This window comes from Microcaecilia unicolor, chromosome 2 (assembly GCF_901765095.1).
Source record: "Microcaecilia unicolor chromosome 2, aMicUni1.1, whole genome shotgun sequence".
NCBI classification, from domain to species: Eukaryota; Metazoa; Chordata; class Amphibia; order Gymnophiona; family Siphonopidae; genus Microcaecilia; species Microcaecilia unicolor.
In genome coordinates, this window is record NC_044032.1 from 415,337,773 (window position 1) to 415,356,856 (window position 19,084).

The 19,084-nt window shown below is 42.4% G+C and overlaps 1 protein-coding gene across 1 annotated transcript in view; it reads left to right on the top strand.

Annotated features, from left to right (window-relative positions):
- BMPR1B (bone morphogenetic protein receptor type 1B) overlaps positions 1-19,084 on the top strand; it is a 666,288-nt gene that overhangs the window by 311,489 nt on the left and 335,715 nt on the right. The window contains exon 4 of the mRNA XM_030190709.1: positions 5,631-5,729. The gene's annotated coding sequence lies outside the window, so the exon portion shown is untranslated. The remainder of the gene's footprint in view (positions 1-5,630; positions 5,730-19,084) is intronic.

Genomic DNA, 19,084 nt, shown 5'->3' on the forward strand with positions numbered 1-19,084 from the left:
TTTGGCGTAATTTGCCATGACTAAATTTAATTGTGTTGATCAGTGCTTGGTATCGTCTATAAAACTGCACAAAAATATAAATGTATTCTATAAAATATTGCTAAATTAAAGCATACTTTATAGATTACACTTATGTGAATTTCATTGTGGCGCCAATTTTTTTTTACAGAATCTAATCCATTTTGTGGTTCTGCCCATGCTCCAACCAAACTATGCCCCTGAACATACCTACATACACTTGGAGCATATAGACAGATAAGATAGTCACAGGAGTTTTCATAGTTTTATTTTTAATCCTTAAGTTATCGTCTGAGAATAATATAGACAGATAAGATAGTCACAGGAGTTTTCATAGTTTTATTTTTAATCCTTAAGTTATCGTCTGAGAATAAACTAGTAAGGTATGCTATTTTCTTCATTGAAATATGTTCAAATAATTTCCCAGAGAGTTCTTTATGGAGCAAGCTTTGCATACCCTGATTTTGAAAGTTTTGTGTCAGATGATACAGTGTTTGATAGACGTCCCAAACACCATCCGAAGTATCCAGCTTTTTATGAGAAAAGTAATTATTTTCCTTGTTCAACCCTGTTTAAACAATTCCTTAGTTGGATAAGTTTTCAAATGTCTGTTTCAGTAATTTAGTTTCAGGACATTGGCTTAAAAAATGTGAATATGATTCCTCTAAATAATAATTTAAAAAAAGCCTAACACCATTTGCATATTGTTTTTGTCCAAATATTTACTCCCATCTTTTAACCTCTTGAAGGAAATGCTAATTATCTCAAATATAATTTTAGACTAGTTTCCATTACAGAAAGTGGCCTTAAGAGGCTGCATCTATCTGTTCTCTCCTAATTGTGTGTATGTTTAAACGAACGGTTCAGAAATCAGTGGGAAGATGCAATTTTATTCACACAGGTGACAAAGTACTCACTGACCCCTGACTAAAATGTTTATCTATTGCAAGTATCTTGTATTAACTTTTGAAAAAAAAAAGTGAACAAGTATCAGAACAGTAATATTGGAAAGGTTTATATTGCTACTCTAAAAGTATCAATGATACAAGTTCAGTTGGGCAATGACATTCTGCTGAGTCCTGACACACCTGCTTTCCTGTACTATTCAGAATTCTGAAGTAGCTCTATTGCAAGCTGCTCTTACTGTGGCTAGGGGAGAGCAGAACCAAGAAGCATCCAAGGTTGGTGCTGCACTGTAATGGTGTTGGGCATGGTATTCTCAGTTGGTTCAGGAGACCTGGAGCAACTAGCGACTCAGGAGTTGATGGGGAGCAGAGACATGGTACAAGAGCCAACAGAGTTGCCTAATGTTCTACAGACCTGCCCTTGGTCCAACCAGAAGAGATCTTGATGGAGGTCATCAAAAGAGGAAGCAGAGTTTTGAAAGTAAGAATTCAGGGAGGCAAGAGACTTTTTGACAAAAAGAAAAATAAGAAAATGGAGCAGGACCAGAATAATACCTTAAAGGCGAGTATGCCAACCAGAAGTAACAGAAGTAGAAACTGATTGGGGGGGGGGGGGGGGGGGAATCCTTCGGATCAAACAAGGCAAAACTATTACCCTCCAACTTAAGATGGCACTTTTAGGAAACTGAAGGAAAAGTCTTGCCACAACGGCCATAAAGGCCTTACATTTCTCATGTGTGGCCCCCAAGAAATCAGAATATATATGTACATGAGGACCCCAATAAATCTCACTTCTTTAGCAAAAATACAATTTTAGAAACCAGCTCTTGTCTGGCTCCAAAGCAAAAACAATCAAGGTGGCTTGACCTATCCTGAGAGCTTTCCACTAAGTTCATCAAGTCATCCTCCCTTCTTTATCCACCAGAATCAATGTAACAAGCAGATGACAAAGGAGGAATAGCATCTTGAGAAACATGAATTATTTCCAAGAAATACTTCTTGTTAGAGGTCAGCAAGGGAGATTTAGGAAAGTTCAGTAACCTTAGATTGGGCTATGATTTTTCAGAACTTCATTTAATAGCACAAATCCTCCCTCTCCTTCATGAGAGCATTACTAAATGCTCTCCATTCAAATAGTTGTTGCCTTTCCTCATATTTCCCCACTAATTCCTTCTCTAAATCAACTTGAGTTCACAACACACCAGACCAGGGGCGGACTGAGAGTGGGCTGGGCCTGACGCCCCCCTACCACCGCAGCCGACGCCCCCACCATCCCAGTTCTTTCCTACCCGCTGTGATGCTGATATTCCCCTGCCCGCAGATGCAAATTTCAAAAACTAACATATTTCAATCACTATACTGTAGGTTAACAAATACACATAAAACAAAAAATGCAAAATATGATGATACCAATTTATTGGATCAAATATATTTTCCATTTAGCTTTCAGAGTCCAAAACCTCTTTCCTCAGGTCAGGACAGTATACTGCTATTAAGGTATTCTGTTCAGACATGAGAAAGCAGGGTTGGGTCTCCAAACATTAGCGTCTGCCCCCTCTCTTCCCCCTTTCCATCCAGCATCTGACCCTTCTCCTCACTTCCATCCAGAGTCTCTCCTCTTTTTCTCCCTTCTCCATCCAGCATTTGGCCCTTATCTCTCTCTTCACTTCCATCCACTCAGGCCCCTCTCTCTCCCCAGTTCCATCCAACATCTGCATTCTCTCTCCCCCTTCCATCCAGCTTCTATCCCCTCTCTCCCCTTCATCCAGTGTCTGTCCCTTCTCTCCCCATTTCCATCTGGCATATGTCCCTTCTCTCTCCCTCATCCAGTGTTTGTCCCTCCTCTCCCTCTTTCCACCTGACATCTGTCCCCTCTCTCCTTCTCATCCAGCTTCTGTCCTCCCTTCCCCCTCCATCCAGCATCTGTCCCATCTCTCCCCCCCCCCCCCCCACCAGACACCCACACTACCACTGGCATACCAGGAACAGGCTATCCTCACTCCCAACCAACAACCCTCTGCTGCAGCCACCACTGCTGCTGTTTCAGCAATGCCGGCAAAAATAGAAAAAAAGATCGCGGGGCTGCACCATTGTTCCCTTCCCGCTTGCAGCTGACCAGCTCTGCCCCGGAACAGGAAATTGTTAGAGGAAGGCGGGACCGGCAGCTGCGAACAGGAGGAACAGTGCGGCTCCGCGTTGCAATCTTTATTTCTGTTTTTGCCGCCACTGGCTAGTATCTTGAGGTAGATATTGAATAGGTGACAGTTTCAATCCTTATGGTACCCCACAGATCAGTGCCCATGGTGGTGATGAGGTGCTGCCAAACACTATGGACTGTTGCCTGTCTGATAGGATCTAAATCAGGTAAGTACTGTTCCAGTGATACCGGTTTCTGCCAGTTGTGCTAGCATAATATCGTGATCCACAGTGTCAAAAACTGCTGAGAAATCTAGCAGTACTAACACTGAGGCAAATCCCCTGTCTCGGTTTCTATGAAGATCATCTAGTAGGGATATAAGGACTGTTCCTGTTCCATAACTGGGTCTGAATCCAGATGGACATGGATCTAGCCAGTTTCTCTCTTCTAGACAATCATTGAGTTGATCACAGACTGTTTTATAAGTTTTCCTAAAAATGGGATGTTGGATACTGGCCAGTAATTTTCAAGTTTGTTCTGGTCAAGTTTGTTCTTTAGCAAAGGACGCACCACTGCTCTTTTTAATGCTGTTGGTAGTTGCCCATTAGAAAGAGAGGAGTTCACGATTTTTGTGGTGCCTTCTATGAGGCCCCTGCTTGCCTTCTGCTGGGCAGGGGTCGAGGGAGCAGGTAGTTGGTCAAAGGTTTCTTAGGATTTTGTCAAAGCTCTCCACTGTTATTGGGTTTAAATCATAGCAGTTCTATTGTGGGGATTGCAGTATGCTATTTACTATACTGAACAGTCTCTATGTTGAACGATTTGGACTCTAAGCTCCTATATTTAGATAATTTCCTTAAGAAATCTGACTCTCAAATTGGGGTTTTTACAACAAGCAAGAACATTGGGGATTAAGGATAATTTATATTTACATAGACAGGTATTAGAAGATCAATTCAGGGCTACCACTTTGAGATTCTTGAATTTTCCTGTTTGTCCATTATTGTCAGCTGAGATACTGAAAAGTTTTACTTATGCCTAATGCTGATACTGTTATAGTTACAAAATGTTACTATTTGCCTGGGATAGTACTAAAAGGAGGTCCAGGATGGAGAGGAACTGGATGTGTTGTCCACTCGAGATAAGATGGATAATTTAACTGCCTTTTTAGAGACTTCCCAGGATAATATATCATTGTGGTCCACTCTCCTGGTGTGTCTATCCTCAGAACTTGGCAAGGCTACAATTAGACAAAATTATTGTAGGAAAAAAGATTTCCTGAATTGTGGAGGGAAAATACAGATATTTCCAGATGTTTCTAAGGCAACTCAATTAAAATGTAAGCAGTTTCTTCAGTTGAAGTCTAGGGCTTTGGCATTTAGGGCTACTTTTTTCGTGAAGTTTCCCTCGAAATGTATGATTACTTTATATGATGTTAAATGTTTTCTTTGAACCAGGTCAGTTGGAAAAACTGTTATTAGAGAAGATAAATAATATTATCATGTGTGGTGTGTAGTATCATTGCCTTAATTATTCTCCAAGTATGTTGTGACTAGTTGTCTTAAATTTCCTGTTGATTATTTTCTAGATCATTGTTGTTCTCCCTTTGCTGTGATGTGGGCTGTATTGGTTTCCTGAAAAAGTGAACAGTACTTTAGTACACCCCAATTATAGGATAGCACCTAAGTAGAGGAGTGGCCTAGTGGTTAGGGTGGTGGACTTTGGTCCTGGGAAACTGAGGAACTGAGTTTGATTCCCACTTGTGACTCTGGGCAAGTCACTTAACCCTCCATTGCCCCATGTAAGCCACATTGGGGTACAAATGTAACAAAAAAAAAAAAGTCAGGGATTCCCAAACCTGGTCCTGGAGGCACCCCAGCCAGTCAGGTTTTCAGGCTACCCACAATGAATATTCATGAGAGAGATTTGCATGCACTGCCATCGCCTGTTTATATTTAAACACAAACAAAGAAGATCCGACCAAATACTGGAGGTATCTTTCCATTGCCACTGTTTGGTGTTTTTAGATTTAATCGTAAACTGCCATGATGGACCTTTTTTTTTTTTTTTTTACTGGAGTCAAGTAAATTGCTAAACAAATAAATTATAATTGTTCAGCACCATAAAGGGAGTTGCTGATGGAGTAGTCCATTTTCTCCCTCCATGCCCCCCCACCACACTTTTCCACCTGCTCACTACAAACAGTATTTCTGTTGAAAATGCTTATAAATCCCCCCTCTGTGCCTGATGCGAGTTTCAGGAAAGAGCCACAGCATCTGTGAAGCTGGCATTGAAATGGTATTTCCAGGCAGGCAGGCAGAGGGCTGTGGAGTGAGAGACGGCAGTCCAAGGCAGTGTCTGAGCTGCAGAGAACTCCATTGAAATTAATACCTCAGTGTACAGCAAGGCAGACCTGAGCCACCAGCAAGTAAAATACCGGGGTCAATATTTACAGAGAACTGCGGAGCAGCTCGGGAGAGTACAGCACACAGGAAAACAGCGAGGAAGAGAGAAAATTCATTGGCTGCAGTGGCAGCATTTGATCTCTGATTTGCATTTCTTTTACTTGACAGGAGGTAAAATTACTCTGGCTGAATCAGAATGTTGCCCTTCCAAGCCATGACAGTTGAGAAACAACGTAAAAACACCTGGATCTGAGTGCAGTGGGAAAGGTAAGTGATTTGTCTGGTTCTCACTGGCCACTGGTGGACTGATCTTTGAGGGTTTTGCTTCCGAAGTTGAAGATGGGTGGGCTGCAAGCTCTTGACATCTCATTTGTTCCTGTCATTGCAAGACATTCTAAAATGGGGGGGGGGGGCTGTAAGTAGAGGGGCTTCAGGACAGAAGGCATTAAAGAAAGCCAAAAGCTCTGTCCAGGAACAACACCTGTTTCCAAAGCTGGCTTGTTGTGTTTGTGTCCATGTTTTGTTTTGGGGATTTTTTTAGGTATCCTTGCATTTTTTGGAAAGGAAAAGCATGACATGTAAATATTATTCAAAGCAGTTAAGGAAAATGTTTTCTCTGTGCCAAAATAGAAAGAGGTAATATAAAATACATGCTCAAAATGGTAAAATGAAGCAGTTTCCTTAAAAAGGATTCTTTCTGAAGCAAATATGTATTGATTTCTGTCTGTAAAGTGACAATGTATAATTTTCTTATGCCCAAAGAGAGAGAGATCCGTTGTGGAACCTCTTGCCACATAAGGATTCTGTAGCAAATTTCTGCTGAGCAAGTTAGGAGCTGGATTTTGTTTTCAAAAAGCAATTAGACACAGGGCCTGAAAAGTGACTGGGTTTCCCTCTAGAGCTTTTTTTTCCATTACATACAATACTGTTTAGCTGCCCCCACTGTACATTCACACTGCAGGCAGCTTTTTGCCAATTGCCTGCTTCCATCCTGGTGGTTAGGTTGCAGAATGAAAAAGGATAATTCTTCTAAAGGTCTTTCCTGGCAGGTTACCCTCTGAGGTATGTAGGTGTGGGGTATTTGCAGTGTATTTACCAAATAGAGTTCAGGAAAATTAATGCATTTCTGTACCAGGAACTCCACATTTACTAAATGAAATGTATCAGTTGACAGCACAGACATTATTTCTTTAAGTTAAGAAAATATGGACTTTGGCACCCCATGAAGATTTTTTTGGGTGTTCAGAAGACTAGAGAATTTTAAACACACATACTTACACAAGCCCGAAGCAAAATGGTGATAGCATCCTGGCTAACGGCCCCTCTTTATGCTCCTGGTGACCACCCTCTTTAACCTGCCTCTTGGACTTCCTTGTTGTAGTTACCCCTCCCCTTTATGCTCTCTCCTACCACCCTATTTTTGTTCTTGCCTTCCTAGATCCTTTCACGTTCCCTTCCAAGTCACTAGCACTTCCTTTCTAACCTACTTCCCTACTTATTACCCCCCACCCCCAGGACCCTTTCCTTTAGCCATGCCAGGCCACCTCCCTTTGTGCACTTGACCCTCCCCCTCCTTTTAAGTGGCTAGGGGGTAGATGCACTAAACCAATCATTAAAGCCCTTCCCTTACCGATTCCTTAGTGAATCATAAGAAACGGGCATGCATCAAGGAAATCACATGCAAATGAGCCAGCTGAGCATGCACAGAGCAGCCAAGCGTTATGCTGGCTGCTCTGCACATGCCAAGGACGTCCTTTATGGACGTCCTTCACCTTAGTCATTATAAACTGAACACAGGAGTACTTAAAAAAAAACAGCACATCCGATCCCGCTGCACAAGCTACCTGCCAGCGCCGGGAGAGACGGAAAGCGAAGGCGGGCCCAAGAGCGGGGGTGGCGGCGGGCGCTAAAACTGGGCTGCCCCGGCCCGATCATGGCGGCTCTCGGTGCAGGCGGCTGCAGCTCTTCGCCTTGGATCCAGACCAGCTGTGAGCTGATCGCAGAGAGACATGTCAAGAAGGGTTTCTCTTTTTTTTTTCTTCTTCCGATTCCCTCACAGCAGCCCCAACGAGAGGTGCAGACCTCTCATTAGGTTTTCCATAGTAAGGCAATTGGAAAATGGTAGTGCATCTCATTACAATACGATTTATACACATTATAATACTAATTTGTTCATTTGCATTCCGTTTTCATTAGCTGCTACCGCGACAGGACAATGCCCTTTTGTGCATGTCCTGGTTTACTACTTGCACGTTAAACTGGCTAGAACCAGTTTAAAACCTACGTTGCTGGCTCGTTAACTTTAGTGCATCTAGCCCTAGGTCAGATCCTGAGTATTTGTTGCATTTCAAACCTTTTGGAGTAAAGAGAACACTATAAATTAATATCCAGCCTTTTACCTGTTCATGTGAGAACAGGGCAGGAATTCAAGCACCTCTAGAGAAAGTGTGTTTGTGTGTGGGGGGGGGGGGGGGTAACAAATTTGTGGGACGGCCAGGGAAGTGGGTAGAGAGGATGGAGGCAAATGGAGGTTGAGACTAACTAGGAAGGTGTAGGGGGAAAGAATGTGTGTGTGTGCATGTATATGGAAGGTGGAGAGAGTATGTTGATGGATGGTATGTAGGGGAGGTAGGGTGCAGGGGGATAGGAAACAATTGAGAGGACAGAGAGGCTTGGGGGAGGATATCTTTTACTTGCTTTGAATGCACCTGAGCATCCAGGCAGCTTTGCCTTCATAAGGGGTCTTTTCTCTGCTCCCCTATTGCCTAGGACAATTGTCCTTGAAAGTTAGTTTGGTTGATTTTTTTTCCCCAAAGTGATCCGTGCTTGGGTTGGGGGGAGAAGGTAAATTTTCCAATAGGACACCTAACTTCAGAGACATGCATGCTTTTCAACCTATACAAGCCCAGGCAGTTCTCAGACATAAAACTGCACACCTACATTTACAGAGTTAAGGTTAATTAATGTCCACTGACAGTATGCTGACCACATGCATGCACGTTTGAAAGGTGAGAATGTGCTCACAGTTTGTAACCATGCCCTTGGAATGCCTCTTATAGTAAAAAAAAATAAGTGGGGTTGTAAAAGTACACATGTATTTTAGGCAACTGAAAATCTACTAGCACAGATTAAGCCAGTCTGTCTGCATTACTGTCTATTCCACGGTCATAGATCCTAACTAAGGAGTGTAGTTATCAACATGAGCTATTGTTATTTTAGCACTACTTGTGCTATTTTAGGACAGGTCCCATTTTATGCAGTGAGACCGAGTTACTAATAACTGGAGTTAACGGTAAAATAACATGCTTTCATTGTAGCCTACGTTGAAAACTTCTGCCCCGAGTCTTTAAAAATATACCTCTATGAATTGTCTTTTATAAAAGACGTGGAGGGGCATTTTCAATATGACATCTAAATCTGACTTTGGACATTTTGCTCAAAGTGTCCAGAATCCAAGTAGTGACTATAGCAATTTTTGAAACGTCTTTTTTTTTTTTCTTCCCTAAAATAGACACTTGCTAGATGTTTTTGTGCTCTGTGCGTTTATCTTTTTGGTTCATTAAAAAATCCAAGTGAAAAAAGCACAAAATCAACCCATTGGGATTTATGGCCAGCATTTTTAGTAGACTGGCCACACAGACATCCCAACAGAGCATTGGGGCACCCTAGAGGGCAATGCAGTGGACTTCACATAAAAATTCCCAGGTACACATCTCTCCATTAACCCCCTATATTGCCTCGCCTCACCCTATGCTTGGAATAAACTTCCTGAGCCCTTACGCCAAGCCCCCTCCCTACCCATCTTCAAATCCTTACTCAAAGCCCACCTCTTCAATGTTGCTTTCGGCACCTAACCTTTATACCTTTCAGGAAATCTTGACTGTCCCAATTTGACGACCCCTACTTGACTGACTGTACATTTGTCCTTTAGATTGTAAGCTCTTCGAGCAGGGACTGTCCTTCTATGTTAAATTGTACAGCGCTGCGTAACCCTAGTAGCGCTTTAGAAATATTAAATAGTAGTAGTATAGTGAGCCCTCCAAAACCCAACAATACCTACTTCACCCAACTGTACACCACTACAATAGCCCTTACGGCTGCAGGTGTCACCTATATGTGTGTACAGTTTTTGATGAGTTTCGGAGGGCTCACACTTTCCACCACAACTGTAACAGAGTGGGATAGGGACCTGGGTCCCCTTTCCTACAGTGCACTACACCAGTCATTAGGTTACTCCAGGGATCTGCTTGCTGCTCCAAGAGGACTGGCTGTAACATCTGAGGCTGTCATAGGCTGGAATGTAGTGTTTTTTTTTCACTTCTCTGGGGGGGTGGAAGGGGATTGGTGACCACTGGGGGAGTAAGGGGAGGTCATTCCTTTATTCCTCCAGTGGTTATCTGGTCATTTAGGGCACTTTTTTGTGGCTTGGTCGTTATTAAAACAGGTCTAGCTCAAAACGTTTTCGTTTTAGTCCTGGCCATGTTTGGTTTGTTCCATTATTGCAGAAAAATATCCAAATGTTAGGAACACCCTAATCCCAACCCCAACATACCCACTTGTGATTTGGATGCACTGCAGACAAACTGCACAGATAAATGTCTGTAAAATAGGTTTCAACAGTGGCGTAGCAAGGGCTGGGCGGTGGGGGCAGTCCGCCCCAGGTGTGAACGGGTGGGGGGGTGCTCCGTCCACCCCCTCCCTGGCGTGGCATGGACCCCCCCTGGCGTGGACCCCCCCCCCCCGGCGCAGCACCTCTCACTCCCCCCCCATCCGACAGTCCCCACCTTCCTATCAGCTGAGCTCTGTGCACCCGGCACCTCGAATCTGCAGCGCTGCTGACTGTAAAAGAAGAAAACTGTCTCGTCGTTGGCCCTTCACTCACTGAGTCCCTCCCTCTGATGTAACTTCCTATTTCCTCGAGGGCAGGACACAGTGAGTGAAGGGCCAACGACGAGACGGTTTTCTTCTTTTACAGTCAGCAGCGCTGCAGATTCGAGGTGCCGGGTGCACAGAGCTCAGCTGGTAGGCAGGTGGGGACTGTCGGGGGGGAGTGAGAGGTGCTGCGCCAGGGGGTCCATGCCGGGGGGGGGGCGCCGTGCCATGCCGGGGGGGGGGGGGGGTGCCGTGTTGCACTGCACCCGGGGGGGGGGGGGTGCGCATAGCGGCGATCCGCCCCGGGTGTCAGCCAAGCACGGAACGCCACTGGGTTTCAAAGATAGTGATTTGAACGTTTTGGTAAGCAAAACGTCCATATGCTGCACTATGCCGCTTTTTTAACATTTTACTCTTTCAACAGTAAGCCCCTTGGTCTCATTTTGTACTATGAAAAATTGCACAAAAGCATCAGATTGGTAGGAAGGCTGAAAAGGCAGCTTGTTTTTTTTTGCCGTTTCTTGTTGATAATGTAATAAACTACATGGTCTCAAAAGTGTAGTAGCAAAATCATTCCGTCTTGTCTGAAAATGTCTTTTTAAATCTATGCAGTGATAATCTATGCAAATAATGTTTTAGCTATATTTTCATTCATTATAAGCTTAATGAACCCAAGTTTTTAGACCTTTGGAGCAAAGGTTATCTAACTTATACTAATTTTTAATAAGTGAGTATATTCAACCAAACATGAAAACAGTGAAACTGGCAAAAATTATACATACATATATGGGGTGTGCCGGAAGAGAAGCAACTGCTGATACACCAGGAATCTCCTCCATTCAGTGATATCTACCAGTCTGCTAGAGTACTGGACCAGGGCACTTGTACTGCTGCACAGCCTCATTCAAATCATTGTGAGTATTTTTGGAACTCTAAAACTTTTTCCAGCTTTGGATGATAGGAACTTTCACACTTGTTTAAAATCCCTTCAAAATATATTTTTTAAATGATTCCTTTATACATTCCTACTCAAAATTCCATATGAAAAAGATGCTTTCAAAGGGCTCTCACTCGTTAGAAAAAGAAAATAAACAAAACTTATTTTGCTCCATAATGCCCATGGCTTTCTGTAGAATCTTTGCAGAATTACATGTCTCGTATCTTGTTCTAAGTCTTGGTTATTTCCAATAACCATGTCACACTTGTAGAGTCATACTTCACAGTATAACTTCCATACTTGTGGAACCCTATGCATACTCAGCCATATTCCGAGAAGGTATTTTCCATGTGTAAATGACTTGGAAAATTGTCTTCACTGTGTATTACCTGATATTGGCTTTTGCTTAAAGTCTGATAAGGGCTCAGTTGCGGTCCTCTCATTTCATGATATTGCCCAATATATCTGCAGGCAATGGAGAACACCAGGTCAGTGGGCATCATTTTGCATTATGGTGCCAGTTGGGCAAGAGTGACTGTAGATTATTTCTGCCCCCAACATAACTTTGTGGCCTCTCAGTCTGGGGTAAGTTTTGTTGGGAACTGACATGGGGCTAGGGGGTTTGAGGAAAGGGTCATATTAGGGCTTTGTACCTTCTGTCTTGGAGCAGGAAGGTCTGGGGGCCATGTGCCCCTCTGTTTTAGAGGTGGTGAGGTTTTTGGTGAGAGGTTGTCACTCAGGGCTGGAGTCCCATCTGTCTTCATGGGGAAAGCTGAGATGTTAGGAGGTGCAATAGCCAGGTATAACTTTGGTCAAAATTAACTGCACTTCTTGAGCTAGAATTGACTGTTGTAGCTATGATATATTTTTTTTAGTTGTTGGATTACTTAGCATTATTGGTAATGTGAAGTAGCATGTGCTTAATACACATTAAACATTATAAATAATACCTAGCATTTAACATGCATTAACAAACCTTACAAAATCAACTCCTTAGTTCACATTCACTACCCCTCCCTTACCATGTCCATGCATAAAGCTGTTTTCTGAAAATGTGGTCTCCTGGTCCCCTGTGTAGCCGGCCAAACAGTCTGAGCTGCTTAAACACCTGTGTTTCCAGTAGGTATCAGGTTGAAGTCTTCAGCAGTGATAGGTCCTAGTCAGCAATACTGCCTAATAATGGCTTCTTTATATATGAGCTGGAACACAAGCAGAACCTCACTTACACACTGCAGGCATTTAGAAAATACAACTCAGATGTTTTCATTACAGTTTGGGGGGGTGTAAATATTCCATGCATTCAGTCCCAGGTCAGGTTCTTAACTACAGACACAGTATGTACTGGACACTACATTAGGCATTACACATTATTCAGCATCTGGAATGGAGGATTACACACACACACAGGTCTTCACTGGATCCTCCACATCTTTGGCCTCTGATCCATGAAATTGCTGGGACTACAGTTTATTAAGTCCCCAGGACCAAGCAAGAGTAGGAGCAGACACTAGCATGGCAACTGTTCTATGGCTCAGCACACACACAATAAAAAATAGCACCCTTGAACCATGGAGGTTCAAGTTTATTTACTGTACTGCAAATCAGTAATATCTAAGCACATAATTCAGGTTATAAATACAAAACTTTTGTAGCAAGAAGGGGGACTGGCGGAAACATAAGGAAGCTAGAATACAATTTCTCATTTAATAAGGGTAAGGGGTTGAGGGATAAGAGATAATTCTCTAAAAGAGATGCAAAAGGAGGGGAGGATGTGCTAGGAAAATAATACAATAGTAAGGCGCAGCCCAGGGCCATACAAACGAGAGCATCCAAACAATATTAGGAGATCCTACAAAGTATACATCAAGTGACGTTAAATACCTTAGGGACCCTTTTACTAAGCCACATAAGCACCTATGCACATCCTACACACATCAATTTGAACTACCGTCCGGCTACTGCGTGGCCCGGGCGGTAATTTTATTTTTGAAGTGCGTCCTCTATGTGCACCGGAAAATATGTTTTTATTTTCCGGCGCATGATACTAACCAGGTGGTAATCGGCATTGTACGCATGCTGACGATTACCGCCCAGTTAATGCATGAGACCTTACCGCTAAGTCAATGGGTAGCAGTAAGGTCTCAGGCCTAAAATGGACGCGCAACAATTTTCATTTTGCCGCATATCCATTTGCAGCAAAAAAAAAGGCCTTTTTTGCAAGTGCGCTGAAAAATGGACCTGCGCACGTCCAATACATGCGTCTATACCAGTGCAGGCCATTTTTCGGCACACCTGAGTAAAAGGACCCCTAAATAAGTCCACATAGTATGCATTAAGCAATACCAAACAATGTATTAAAAATACTTTTTCAGAGCTACTATAAAGTCCTTAAGGAATTGTTCTAATTGGAAGTTTGCAAGAACAGAATTCCAATGAGTAGGAGCAACTACCAAGAAACAGGTCGATCTTACACAATGTGAGTGAATTTGTAGATGTTGATCATAGGATCACAAAGTATGCACAGGAGTATAGGGAAGAAGCAATATAAACAAGGACTGGGGTAGAACAGAATGTAAAATCTGATGCATCAATACCAACATTTTATGTGTCAACATTTTTATTGATGATTCCACCTGGTAACACATCCATTAGAGTACCTACACAACAAATTGTAAAGCTATCGTTCTTATGTACATTAATCTTAAGTTGCTATCATCAGTTTTTGTTTTATAACAGTACCCTCTCTTATCCCCCTCCCCCCTTACTACCTTCACTTTTGCCATGTACTCTGAAAGAAACAATAGTCAGCATGTTACATTAAACTCAAACCGTAATTCCAATAGTAACACCTTACATTATTCTGTAATTGAACCCCTTATTACTATTATTCCCCCCTCCCCTCCCACTCATCCCCTCACCCCCCTGTCTTTTTAAATACTCCATGCTCATTCGTAATCCTTTCATGGTCTAGTCATAGCCATCCTCTTCATTTTCAAAACCAACATTTTAAAGATGATACAGAAATGAAGGGGAAGTTGGTGTTCCAATTTCAATAGGGGAGTAACGTTATCATATTTACGTGCTCTGTGAATAAGCTTAACTTCCATGTTTTGGACTAGTAAAAGGCGATGGATTTGGTAATGTGGGAGTCCATGGAAAAGTGGTCCTTAGTGGTCACTTCACTGAGATTGATAATTTGTTAAGCATCACCCAGTCTACTCCCCACCCCCAGCATCTTGAGTCTACCTGATATTGGGGATTGTTCATTTTTATTCCAACTTTTAGGAACAATTTACCATGTGTCTTAAATTAGAAACCAACTACAAAAACTTTAGCAGGGGTCTAAAGACTTAAGGTTCAATATTCAAAGAGTTCTCTGGGCAGGAGCTTCTGCTACTTGAATAACTCCTGCTGACCAGGCCAAACCTGGAAATTCAGTGGCAGATATCCGGATAGTGCTGCAGATTATCTGGGTAGACTGCCCAGACTCTACTCCTGGATCCTCAGGCAGTACCTTGATAGTGCCCTGGAGGAGTTTGTAGTTACTCGGGTGCTGCCAGTATTCAGCGGCATTACCTAGATAACTACCTGGTTGACTTAGGGCAGCAAGAAGGCTATCCTAAGTTAATCAGGTAACTTGCAGTAAGAGCCAGACAGACCATAGCTCAGTGGTTCCCAAACCTGGTCCTGGAGGCATCCCAGCTAGTCTGGTTTTCAGGATATCCAGAATGAATATTCATGACAGAGTCTGACATGCAGAGGAGGCAGCACATGCAAAGATCTCTCATGAATATTCATTGTGGATATCCTAAAAACCTGGGGCATAGAAACAAAGTGGGAAGTGGACCAATGACTTCAGGGTACTGAGACTCTGGTGGTATATAAAGAAGCGAACTTTATTGTAGACTCAACACAGTACTGTGTTTCGGCCACAGGCCTGCCTCAGGACTCTTGAATGATACAAAAAATGTTAAATTGCTGGTCTTGAGTGATGCACACAATTGTGTTCAAAACTGTTTAGTCTCATCAAAGACTTGCACGATCATCGGACTGTGGTATAGCAAGTCGAAACTGCCTCTACAGTCCGATGATCGTGCAAGTCTTTGATGAGACTAAACAGTTTTGAACACAATTGTGTGCATCACTCAAGACCAGCAATTTAACATTTTTTGTATCATTCAAGAGTCCTGAGGCAGGCCTGTGGCCGAAACACAGTACTGTGTCGAGTCTACAATGAAGTTCACTTCTTTATATACCACCAGAGTCTCAGTACCCTGAAGTCATTGGTCCACTTCCCACTTTGTTTCTCTGTATCTTTACTTCGTGGGATTTTGTGTTCATCCACTCTGTGGAGAACCTTCCCATATCCTAAAAACCTGACTGGCTGGGGTGCCTCCAGGACCAGGTTTGGGAACCGATACCATAGCTGAAGAGTTCTCAAACTTATTTTGGATTGCTGTGGACAATTATCGCCTTGCAGTTCAGAACTGAATTTTTGTTGAGCTTCAGGTTTCGCAAAGGTAGCAGAGGGTACAAAATCCATAATGCCACTTGAGTTTTTCTTCTTGTTTAATATAAATTTGAATGTCAGGTCAGTAAAAGAGGTAGCATTGATTATTAACAGGACCTGTTATGTTTGACCTGACCTGGCATTTTAGAGTGGGAGTAGAACAGGTGCATCAGTTTTCAAGTTTATTTACAAGCTAGAGTGAGTTACTGAGCTCAGAAGCTGTATGTTTGATGGCGCGTGTCTGAGGGTCACAGAAATGTGATCTGTACAGTGGGTTTTCCTTCCTGAACAAATGAAGGTGCTGATACATGCCGGTGGTCATGTAGAAACTCATAAAAACCAGTGAGCTGAGAACACTTATAATTATTTTATGCCACCTCAGAAAGCCCAAAATTAAAATGTAACTTTAAATTAACGAACTCATTGTGTTAGTGCTATGACTTGGAAAATTATTTATCAGCCTCTCTGTAGATTTATAGACTATTGTTTGGTTTGAAATAGCTGCAGGTCAAATGCTATTTTGCCAAAACTGAAGTTGAAACAAAGAAGGGCAGTGATATTAGAAGGTCAAACATTTGGTTAACTCTTCCACTAACACAGACATTCTAGGCATGATGTAGCTTATTACCAATGTTTTCTTAAGTGGATACAATTTCAAACGCTTCAAAATAAAATGTCAACATCATTATCGGTTATTAATATTATAGGTAGGCATTGAGGGGCCCTTTCACTAAGCTGTATAAGCGTCTATGCATGCCCAATGCACGCCAAAATGGAGTTACCGCTCAGCTACGGCATGGCTCTTGCGGTAATTTCATTTTTGGCGCTTCCGAAAAAATAATTTTTATTTTTGGATGCATATGTTAAGATGTGTGCCAAGTGACATTTGATGCACTTAGGTCATTACCCCCGGTTACTGTGTGACACTTTACCGGTAGGTCAGAGGCTGGCGGTAAGGTCTCAGACCCAAAATGGACATGCGGCAATTTTCTTTTTGCCGCACATCCATTTTCAGCAAAAATTTTAAAAAGGCATTTTTTACAGGTGTGCTGAAAAATGGAACTGCACGCGCCCAAAACCCGTGCCTACACTACCACAGGTCATTTTTCAGCGCACCTTAGTAATAAGGACTCCTAAGTAACATTTTCAGAATATTAAACGTTTTTTGCTTGTACATATTAACCAAAAGAATTACTTTTTCATAGGAACTTGCATTCATTTGAAATGTCATTTCATGCCACCATCTGTGTCATAAATAGTGCATGCTCTTCGGAGGAGTGGACACTGTCATCCCTGTTTACTAAGCTGCGTGGCAATGCCGACAGCCCATTCAAATTGAATGGGCTGTGTCTGTATTACCGCACCAACAGCCGCTAGTTGGCCTGGAACCAGCTGAATCCAAGAAGAGGCACCACTAGTGTGACCCCTCGGACCCAAGAGGAGATGCTGCGAAGGCCAGCCTTTACCCTTGGGCTGTCCAGTGTCACCTATGAGAGTGGAGGAAGCGAGAGATAATGAAGTGGGATAGATGCTGGAGAGAAGAAAAACAAAAATACGTGGAGGGAGAGGGTGAGAGAGAGAGAGGCAAAACATAAATCAGACAAGTTAACACAAATCAACACAACAGTTATAAAGGTGTCTTTTTATTAACCTGTGGTAAAAACTAGTGCACGCTTACTGCAGCTTAAAAGAGCTTACTGTGGGATGCCCTGACACGTCCTATGGTAACTTTGCAATCTGTGCATGCAAACTGAGCACTAAAAAGTAATTTTTATTTTTTTTGCACAGGATGTGTGTCTGGGGGTAGAGAGTGGGTGTTTTCTACAATCTGTATTATCATGCACTAATTGATTATCATATGAGCCCTTCCCACCTACAAAAGAGGTGACATAAGGGCTCACACACTAATTTTTATTAAAGGCTGCACGAAGTGGAGGAGTAGCCTAATGGTTAGGTCACCAGGCTTTGATCCTGGCAACTTGGGTTTGAGTCCCACTGCGGCTTCTTCTGACCTTGGGCAAGTCATTTAATCCTCCATTGCTCCAGGTAGGAAAAACTTAGATTGTGAGCCCTCTAGGGACAGAGAAAGTACCTGCATATAGGGCCAGATTCCATATATAGCGCCTAGAAAATCCATGCAGAAAACATTTCTGCCTAAGCGTATTCTATAAGCAGTGCCTATATTTAGGTGTGGTAGATAGAATACGATTAGTTGATATTCTAGCACCTAAAACTATATACCTCCATTTACACCAATGAAAACATGGCATAAATCCCGGCACGTAGATTTAGGCGCAGAGGGCCATATTCTATAGTAACGCATGTAAATTTTGGAACACCCAAGAAATGCCCATTTCCCTGCCCATAACCATGCCCCTTTTTGCCTGCACGAATTAAAATGTAGGCGCAGTGTGTTACAGAATATGCTTAGGGAGTTGCACAAGTACATTCTAATTTTCGACTACTAGTGCTTGTTATTGCATGCTAAGTGCTGTTAAGAACACTGGCTTGTTAAGCCAATTAAGTTACACGCGTTGTTACAGAATATGCTTGGATTTCGGCATGGAATGCTAGGCACTGTCTATAGAATCCAGGGGATAATGTGTACAACGCTGCATCCGTCTAGTAGCACTATAGAAATGATTAGTAGTAGGAGGTAATGGCAGCATTACCCCATGGTCATTAATTTAGATAATGAAAAATTGGCCATTTTCCAGATGTGCTAAAAATGGCCTTGGCTCGTGGGAAAGACCCATCCATGTAAGGGAGTCCTAAGGCTACTTTTTAGTGCAGCTTAGTAAAAGAATCACAACATAAGCACAAAACCAAGAGGGACTATTTCCTAGTTAGCTGGCACCCAAGTTTTATAATTATGTCTGTAGTTATATTAGATAAATTATGAAACGGACAAGTGCTAATAGCTTAGCGTGGTAGAAAATCATTCAAAAAAAAAACCTACATGACATTTCCTTAACAGAGGTGACAATAAGTAGGCTGCATTGTATATACTATCACTAGAATGTCAAGTTTTTTGTGCCTTTTTGTTAATTGTACATTGGTTAGAACAGTCACAAAATGGAGTAAAAAATATATATATATCACTTGTGCCCTTCCTTGGCTTCCTTGGCCTGCAGTTCATCACCACTTCCAGTAATAGTTTTGCCTGCTAATCTGAAAAAGCTAATTCTCTGTTTACTTTAAAAGCCTTGCAAGTAAATTGAGCCTGACAATCAGAATGAAGCAGAGTGACCTAGGACACAGAGTTCTGCAGAAATCTTTCAAGGCTTACAGTGTTTTAGTTAT